The following is a 9,678-nucleotide window of genomic DNA, read 5'->3' as shown; positions in this document are numbered from 1 at the left end:
TAAGAGTTGGAATCTTGGTCTCCAAATCTTCTTGAATCCTTAAATTCCTTCTCAGCTCCAATGAGACTTTTCTTTAATGATTTTGTGTCTAAATTTTAGCTCTAAATCTTGTGTGTTTTGCATTTCTAAAAGTTCTATGAAAGGTTGCTTTTATAAGGCTTTAAAGTTGGGCCCAATTGGATAAAGAAAGAAGTCAATTCTAATTAGGATTTCCTCATCAAACTATGTAAGCCGCGTCTTACCTCTACCAAGGCTTCAACCTTGACAATTTAATTTACAAAAATTGTGATTTAATTTTTCTCTCTAGGACTGCTAAAGTGCTATAACTTCAATAAGGTTTTTGACCACTTTTCAGGCTGAATAAGGCAAAGTGATGAACATGAAAGTTGTAGCTTTTTCTTGTAGTTTTCAAATTGTGTAAGATCTCTTCATTTGTAGTTCTGTAGAGAAGGTTAAGGTCAAAATACCTTGACATGTGCAATGGAAGTCTATATCTCAAAATTTCTCTCTTTCTTCTATTAAAAGTAAACCTGTCAATATGGGCCAGCCCAGCCTAGCCAGGCCTCAGTCCTTGTGGGCTAAAAAAATAATGGTTGGGCAGGGCCAGCCCATTTTTTATATGGGCTGTGAAATCATCAACCCAGCCCACCCCTTGCTAGCCTATGGGCTGGGTTGGGCCAGCTTATTTCTTTTCTTTTCAAATAAAAAAACTTCATTTTTATAATTTTACTTAATAAATTTTCTATTAATAAAATTATTTTATGATTTAATTTATAAATTAAAATTATTAATTTGATAAGTAAAGATTAAATACATTAAAATATATAAAATAAGTAAGATTATTAGTAATTAAATTATTAATTTTATATAGTTAAATATATAAAATTATTAAATTAATTAAAATTATTAATTTTTTTAGCCCATAGGGTTGGCTTGCTTCAGCCCACTGATTTGGTGGGTTGGCCCATTTAGGCTCGATTTAAATATGGGCCTAAATTTTCAAGCCCAGCCCACCCCATATTAAATGAAAAATGAGCTGGCCCAATGGGTCAGGCCCATTTTCACAAGTATAATTAAAAATCCTTCTTCAATAAACACTTTCAAAGGCACGAATAAATCAATAAAAACTTATCTTAGGCACATAATCATCAATTTAAATACAATATTAACTAAGATTAGATTGACTCACCTAATTAACTAACTTAAAATAATTAAATAAAACCTAATAATTTCTATGCATTACTACAAGAACTTAGCTAAATTATTATCAAAATTAAGTCCAAATAACTTTATATCTTAGAGTTATCACACCCCTAAACTTAAGATTTTGCTAGTCATTGAGTAAAGCATAAAAGAAAAATCTAGCCAAAAGCAAAAGAAATTTAAATGATGAACAACTAACTAGAGATTAGCACCAGATCAATGATATCCCATAATTGCCTCAAAAAGGTCTATCAAACTATAACTCAAGGTAAAATATAGTCATCATTCAAATTCATGTTTCAATTCTAATGCAAGCACATTCTAAAATAAATTTCCATGTGTGAAATGTTTTACCAAGAATATCGTGCCATTTAGATAAGTTTATCATAATGCAAAATTTCAAATTAGTACTAGAACTACATAGGTTTACTTTTCATCTTTCTCTCCACTAATGTAGGCTAATACTAAGTCAAGGATCAATAGGTCTTTATTAAGCTTGTAATTGATAATTCTATTTTATAGAATTATTTTTAATCTCAAATTGTTCTGAAAAGTTAGCTAAGTTCTTGAGTTTAGGTTAGGATTTAGTTATTTTTAGTTATTTTTCCAATTAGTTTATTTTTATTAATTTATTTTAATTTTATGCTAATTGACCTTAGTTTAGTTATTATTTATTAGTTTTTATGTTTTTGTAGGAATCTAGAAGAATAAGGCTTAATTGGGTGTAGAAAGGTGTTTAAGGAGCTTAGACCATGTTCGTATATGTCATGGTATTTTGAGTATAACTCTCAATATAGATGTCCAAATGGTGTGATTCTTAAGCCATTGGAAAGATAAGAGATAGGTCTACAACTTTTATGAATCACTTTGCTATATCTGCCTTGAATTTGGAGAAAATCACATTGGAAGTTGATAAAGTATGATAGTTGGAAAAAAGAACAGATGAAAACAAAAGGAGTGCCATGGCTTAGATAGGGTGTGCCATGGCGTCGAAGAGGAGATTTTGAAGAAATTACTGTGGGAAAAAAAGTTATGCTGGATAACTTAAGTTTATTGGGCTCTACACTTATTCTAAGTCCATATTAAGAGTTTTTAGGCCAAAGTATTTTAGTTTAAGGATTATTAGGTTAAGTGTAGGTTATAAATAGATAACTTGAGGAGAATTTAGCCATATAGAAAAAAAATCCAAAGAGAGATTCAAGAAGTTAGAAGTTGGGGCTGAAGATTAAAGATCAAGGCTGCAAATATTTGTTTATTTTCTTCCTGAGCTTTTATTATTCTTGATACTTTTGATGGCTAGCTTTTATTATTCTTGATACTCTTGATGGCTAAACTTCATATTTTTTTATTGACTTTTGTAATTTTGAGTAGCTAAATTTCTTTTCTAGGTTGCAATTAAACTTACATGTAGTCTAAATATTTAATCTCTTTCTTGCTTATTTTTAAATGGGATTGAATTGTTTATTCCAATTTGTTCCTAATACTTTTAATTGACTGGCCACCAATTAAATTGATCTAGAAACCTAAACATAAGTTGGTAAAGGTAGTTTAGTGTAGGCTAAAATTGGAATCGTATATGATCATATTTATTTGCTTGAATAAATAAATTGATTTGTGTATAGGATAGGAATATACCTATATGCCATATGTAGCTTGCATTAGAGCTTGAACTTAATGAGTCTATTTTATTTTCAATTCACATAGGAATATAGTGTTTTTGTTAAAGTAGATATTTTTATAAGAGACTCGAGAGGGCCTTATAAATAATTGAAGACTCTAAGTTAGCAATTCAACCTATTGGAATAAGTTAAGAGAGAGAGGTAAGATTTGGATGAAGTGTAAGGGATATTGTAATCCTAGGCTTTTCTAATTTGATATTATTCCATTATGTTTTTGCTTTGAATTTTAATTAGTGTTAATTAGTTAGTTTTAGTTGATTAGTTTTTAGTTTAATTAGATATCCAAATTTTGATTGTTTGAATAAAACTAAATTGCTTTAATTTTATTACTTACTAAAATTTTAGAACAATGCTCTGAGGGCTCAATACTTTGCTTACTAATATACTATCTATTCGATACATATACTTGTGTATGTAGAATTTAACTAACAAGTTTTTGACATCGTTTCCAGGGAATTATTTTCTAGAATTATTACTAATCTTGATACCAAGCAAATTTAGTCTTAATTTAAACTTTATTTTATTTATTTATTTATTTTTTGGTTTTTAGGCATCTTTGGTCGTTGTATGCAAAAAAGGAACTTGAAACTTATTCCTTTTGATCTAAAGATAGAAAAAACTTTTAAAAGACTTCGAAGGGAAAATTTGCAAGTTCAAACTCTAAATCAAACAATGGCTGAAGATAATAATAATCATGATAACAATGCTATTAATCAGATCAATGAAGAGAACAAAGCTTTGCGGGATTATGCTGTTCCCTTTTTACAAAGTTTACACCAAAGCATTAGAAGACCTATTATCAATGCAAACAATTTTAAGATCAAGCTTGCTTGTGTTCAGATGATTCAATCTTCCATTCAATTTGGTGGGTTACCCAGTGATGATCCTAATTCCTGTCTAGTTAATTTCTAGGAAATTTGTGACACTTTCAAATATAATGGGGTGACTGATGATTCTATTGGACTTAGACTTTTCCTTTTTCACTAAGGATAAGGCAAAGAGTTGGTTGAATTCACTACCCTTTGGATCTATTACTACATGGGAGGACTTGGGTCAAAAATTATTTCGACTTGCAAAGACAACAAAGTTGAGCAATGATATAACTTCATCCACACAATTTGATGGGGAATCTTGATATGAGGCTTGGGAACAATTTAAGGATCTGCTTAGAAGATGTCCACACCATGGGCTTCCTCAATGGCTTCAAGTTTAGACATTCTACAATGGATTGGTCAGTTTAATCAAATCTACAATTGATGTCATTGTTGGTGGGGCATTAATAGGTAAAAATCTTGATCAAGCTTATAATTTGTTGGAAAAGATGATATCCAATAACTATCAATGGGAGGTTTATGAAATTGATGCATTGAATGCCTTGTATGCACAAATAGCTCATTTGATAAAAAGATTTGATACAATCAAAGTTAATGTTGTCCAAAACTCTTTCATAACTTGTGATTAATGTGGAGATAGTCATTCAAGTAATCAGTGTCCATCTAATTCTAAATTAGTTCAATTTTTTGGGAACTTTAATAGGCAACAAAATAACCCATATTCCAATACCTATAATCCTAGTTGGAGGAACCATCTTAACTTCTCATGGAATAATAACCTAGGACCTTCAAATTTGAGGCCAAACATTCCTTTTGACTTTCCACAACAAGCTTAAACCCCTATCTCGAAAAAAAAAACCTATCGTGGAAAGACTACTCATGCAATGTCATATAAAGAATGATGCCATTATTCAGAAGCAAGCAACATCAATTCGCAATCTTGAAACTCAAATGGGACAACTTGCTAGCTCCATCAATAATAGACCCTAAGGTGCCTTGCCACGTGACATTCAAGTCAAGCCTAAATGTAAGGAACAAGCAATGCAATTACTCTAAGGAGTGGAAAACAAGTTAAAGGGGTAAAGGAAAAATCAACTAAATCTTTAAAAGAATGTGTGGATGATGAAGAGGCAATTGTTGAAAAAGAAATTGAAGCTGAAAAGAAAGATTATGGGAAAGCGAAAAATCAAGTGAAAGCTCAAGTAAATTATCCTCCACCACTTTTCTCACAAAGGTTGAATAAACAAAAACTTGATAAGCAATTTGAGAAATTTCTCAATGTCTTCAAGAAGCTTCAAATAAACATCTTTTTGGTTGAAGCTTTGGAAAACATGCAAAGCTATGCCAAATTCTTGAAAGACCTATGAACCAATAAAAGAAACTCGAAGACTTTGAAAAAGTTGCACTTATTAAAGAGTGCAATACAATAATTTAAAACAAGTTTCCACCAAAGCTTAAGGATCTAGGGAGTTTTTCTATCCCTCGTACTATTGGCGGATTTAAATTTTTTAAAGATTTGTGTGATTTGAGTGTTGGTCTTTTAATTATGCTTTTTTCAATTGCTAAGAAAGTTGGACTTAATGAGATATAACCTACTACAGTTTCTTTGGAATTAGAAGACAAAACAATCAGGTATCCTATTGGGATTATTGAGGATGTGTTGTTTAAAGTTGGGCATTTCTACATTCAAGTGGACTTCATTGTTCTTGAAATGGATGAGGATGTGGAAATTCCTTTAATCTTGGGATGACCATTCTTGGCTACCATAGGCATAATCATTGATGTGAGGAAAAGTAAGGTAACTTTTAAAGTTGGAGAGGAGATAGTCAAGTTTAATATTTTCAATGCAACCAAACATCCTATTTCTACAATTAGTTTCTATAGAGTGAATTTAGTTGATAAAGGCAAAGGTGGTCCTATTTCTCCACTTACAAATGAGCACACATCAATCTTTAAGTTTAAGCCACCACCTCCACATATTTAACCCAAGCAGATGTCAAGGATCCACCACCGTTTAAATGTCATTTTGAGATTAGATAACAAGTTTTGTTATTGTCTAGATCACACTTTAAGCTTTTCCCATGGAAACGCAAAGCAAGATGGGTGGGTCCTTTCAATGTGGTAAAGGTTTATCCTTGTGGAATAATAGAGATTGATAGTGAGGATACAAGCACATTCAAGGTTAATGGACTAAGTCTCAAGCAACATTTCGAGGATGAAGAATTGTAAAAGTGGTTCTATAGTCAAGCTAATGACTACAAAGAATGCTTCTTTGGGGGTAATCCAAGCTTTCTAACTTAATTTGCTTACTTTAATTTGTTTTCTTTTATTCATTTATTATTTATTGTCATTAATTACCAATTTTTTTTCTTTCTTTTTGTGGGTTGCCCCTAAGAAAATAAGGAGGAAGCAGCGCTGTGGCATAGTAAGGAGAGCATCGCGATGCATCGGGTTGAAACGAACATTGAATCAAAGGCATAAGAGTGTCGTGGTGTTGGAAGGAGCATGTCGTGGCACCTCGAACTTGGAAGACACCAAATTACAAGCAATTAGAGCGCTGTGGTGTTCCCCGAATTTGAGCCATGCAGAATTTGCAAAAGGTTATGATGTCGCAGCATCAAGGGGTGTGCCACAACGCCCACTCGGATTTCTATAAAAAAAAAGACCATAAAAGAAAACCTTAAAGCCTCATTATAAAAACCCTTATTTCCCTCTCATTATTTTTCATTAGCCTTTCATTCACTCTTTGTCTAAAAAAAAATTTTTCTCTACACCTTTTCTTTACAACTACTTTTTCAAATCCTAACCAAACTGCCCCCTACCTTCAACCATTCAATAGTTGGTTTTCAATACTCAAGTAAGTACATTTTCTATATTGGTGATTTTTGAGATATTGTGCATTGTGATATTATGGATTGTGGGACTTTTACTGCTTAAGTAGGTAGTGCCTAGTGACCAATTGTTGGAATATTTATTTGGAGTTTGATTTTTGGTTTATTGAATATGGCACCCAAAAGAACTAGAGCTAGTGCTAGAAGTTCTTATGATAGGTCTAGATTTTTTTTTCTATTGCTAAAAAGCGATATAATGAAGAGGTAGTTTATAAAACCCTAGTGCCTGAAAGGGGATTTGATGTTAGTGAAAGTTGGTATCCAAATGTTCATGCAATTATTCTTACTAGGCAATGGACTACATTTTGCAAATAGCCTCTGGCAGCTTTAATGCCTATAGTTAGAGAGTTTTATGCTAATGCGAATGAGCATCATAATGGGTCTGGTTTTGCTCATGGTAAATTTGTGCCCTTTACTGTTGATGATATTAATGACTATTTTGAAATTCCTAATGATGTGATTGATGAATATTTTACTTTGAAACCAGATTATAAGGAGATAATTAATTACTTGTGTAAGGGTAATAGGGAGTGGAAAATATTTAAAGGATTGCCTGTTTCCATTAAGAGCAACAAACTTCATGGTGCCTACAAGTGTTGGTTTTATTTTATTATTGCTAGGTTGTTTCTAGTTAAGCATGTGAGTGGTATTACTAAAGATAGAGCTATGTTGTTTTATTGTATTATGACTGGTAAAGCAATTAATATTGGACGTTTAATCGACCTCACTATTTTTAGATCTACTAATACAACTTGCGAAGGTATCTGGTTTCCCTATTTGATTACTAAGTTGTGTTAGAGAGTAGGTGTAGAGTGGGGATCTAGGGAGGAGTTGTTTTATCTTAAAGGTCCAATTGATGATGGAATAATGGAAAAATATGTGCAACAAGAATCATCTACTGCTGGAGGTAATTCATCAATTGTGAGACCTAAACATCACGTCCTTAGATTTTGCCCATCGCGCAAAGAATGGAGTGACTTGAACTTGCATGGACCATCATGCGTAGTGCTTTAATGCAATTAAGCAAGTGATGAGAGCTTATGCAGAACATATGGGCATGGATAAAGACATTTTCCCTATTTGTTTGATGATCCTACCATTGCTACTAGAGCTGATGCTATTGATGATGAGAAAGAGGTGTAGATCTTCATTTTTGGTGGCTTCATTGAAAGGGGAGTTTTCGTTTTCCTTTTTTTTTTTATTATTTTTTTCTTAAACATTAGAGATTGTGTTTAGTTTTAAGTTTGCGGCGATATCTTTAGAATTTGTTATGGGTGCTTTTATTTACTTTTATTTATGTGTCTTTATTTATTTTTATTTGCATATCTTTATTTTAATTGTTTTAAATTTGTCTTTTGTTTTTCTTGTTTTGTTAGCTTTAATTTTTAGTGTCTATATTAAAAAAAAGAAGAATATAAAAAGAAATTTTGAGATAATTTGACAACTTGTTTATGATTTTCCCTATCTTAGAATGATATTTTGATTATCTTATGATTTTAGCTTTTAGGAAGAATATGTGCATGATTTAAGTTTGTTCTGATATTCTTGTGATAGTTTCATTGTGGAATGTGACTTCCAATAATGTGAGCACTATTTTCTTTTACTTAAAATTTTCATGTAATTTAGAAAAAGTTTATGTTAATAAAACTTTAGTGAAGTCAAGGATTCTAGAATTTGTCTGATTCTCTCTTGAGGTGAAATCTTAGATAACACTTAGGATAGGAGATGATTTAGGTGATCTTTGGACCGTTTGAGCCTTTTCAAGCCTACCTTGCTATATATTTATCCCTAGTAACCCTTTTTGAGCATATCTTTCTTTTTCTTTGTAACCACATATTAGCCTAAGCTTTTCATATATTTCCAAATTTGAACCTTTCAGCCTTAAGTATTTTGATCTTTATAGGAAATACCTTGAGCATAAAGTTAGATTGAGGGAGAAAGGTGGAGTGATGAAAAAGGTGAGAGGTGCCAGAAATTTACCGCTTGTTCATAATTGTCAAAAATAAGTTTAGGGGTGTAAAAAAAGAAAGAGAAAAGAAAAAGAAATAAAGTGTGTTGTACAAAAGAAAGTTTATTTTAAGTTTACGGTTGCTATGAAAAATAAATAATTTTGAGCTCTTTATAGGTCCTAGATTGATTTAAGTGCTTAGGGTGAATTTGAGCCTAAATATATCTTTTATCATACCTTGACCTTAGTCTTTCATTACAAGCATAATAAAGACCTATTGATCCTTGAATAAGTGTTAGTCTACATTAGTGGAGAGAGAGATGTAAAGCAAACTTATGGGATCTTAGTACTAATTTATGCTTAGACTTATTGTAAACCAATATGAATTCCATGATATTCTTTGTAAGAGATTATTTGCACACACACAGGAAGTCCATTCGAAAGTGACGTTTCAATTGAATTGATGTATCAATTTGAAGATTATTTGTATTTTACTTTAAGTTGAAATTGTGGGATAATTTTTGAGGAAAAATTGGGAAATCATGACTTGGTGAATTTTTATCACTTGAAAAAGTCTTTTTATTAATTATCCTTATTATCTTTTCTTTTGCTCGAGAACTAGCAAAATCTTAATTTTGGGGGTGTGATAATTCTATTTTATAGAATTATGTTTTATCTCAAATTGTTCTTAAAAGTTAGCTAAATTCTTGAGTTTGGGTTAGGATTTACTTATTTTTAGTTATTTTTCTAATTAGTTTTTTTATTAAGTTATTTTAATTTTATGCTTATTTACCTTAGTTTAGTTATTATTTACTAGTTTTTATGTTTTCGTAGGACTCTAAAAGATAATTGGGTGAAGAAAGGTGCTTAAGAAGCTCAAACCCTCTTCATACATGTCATGGTATTTTGAGTATAGCTCTCACTCTAAATGTCCAAATGGTGTGATTCTTGACCATTGGAAAGTTAAGAGATAGAGCTACAATTTTCATGAAGATCACCATGCACAGTGTAGTAGTAAGCAAAAAAAAGACATGAAAACAAAGGGAACTCTACAGCTTAGTGGGGTGTGCCGTGATGTCGAAGAGGAGATTTTGAAGAAATTGCTACAGGAAAGTAAGTTATGA

General features: G+C 31.5%; 1 non-coding gene across 1 annotated transcript; it reads right to left on the bottom strand.

The window, feature by feature from the left end:
• Window positions 1-3,966: 3,966 nt before the first annotated feature.
• Window positions 3,967-4,073, bottom strand: LOC148763574 (small nucleolar RNA R71). Its single transcript, XR_016025580.1, has one exon. It is a non-coding gene; the product is annotated as a small nucleolar RNA R71 (small nucleolar RNA).
• Between the last annotated feature and the right edge of the window lie 5,605 nt (window positions 4,074-9,678).

Source organism: Theobroma cacao, chromosome 3 (assembly GCF_053813885.1).
Source record: "Theobroma cacao isolate CCN51 chromosome 3, ASM5381388v1, whole genome shotgun sequence".
Lineage (NCBI taxonomy): Eukaryota > Viridiplantae > Streptophyta > Magnoliopsida > Malvales > Malvaceae > Theobroma > Theobroma cacao.
This window is presented reverse-complemented; position numbering and strand designations above follow the sequence as displayed.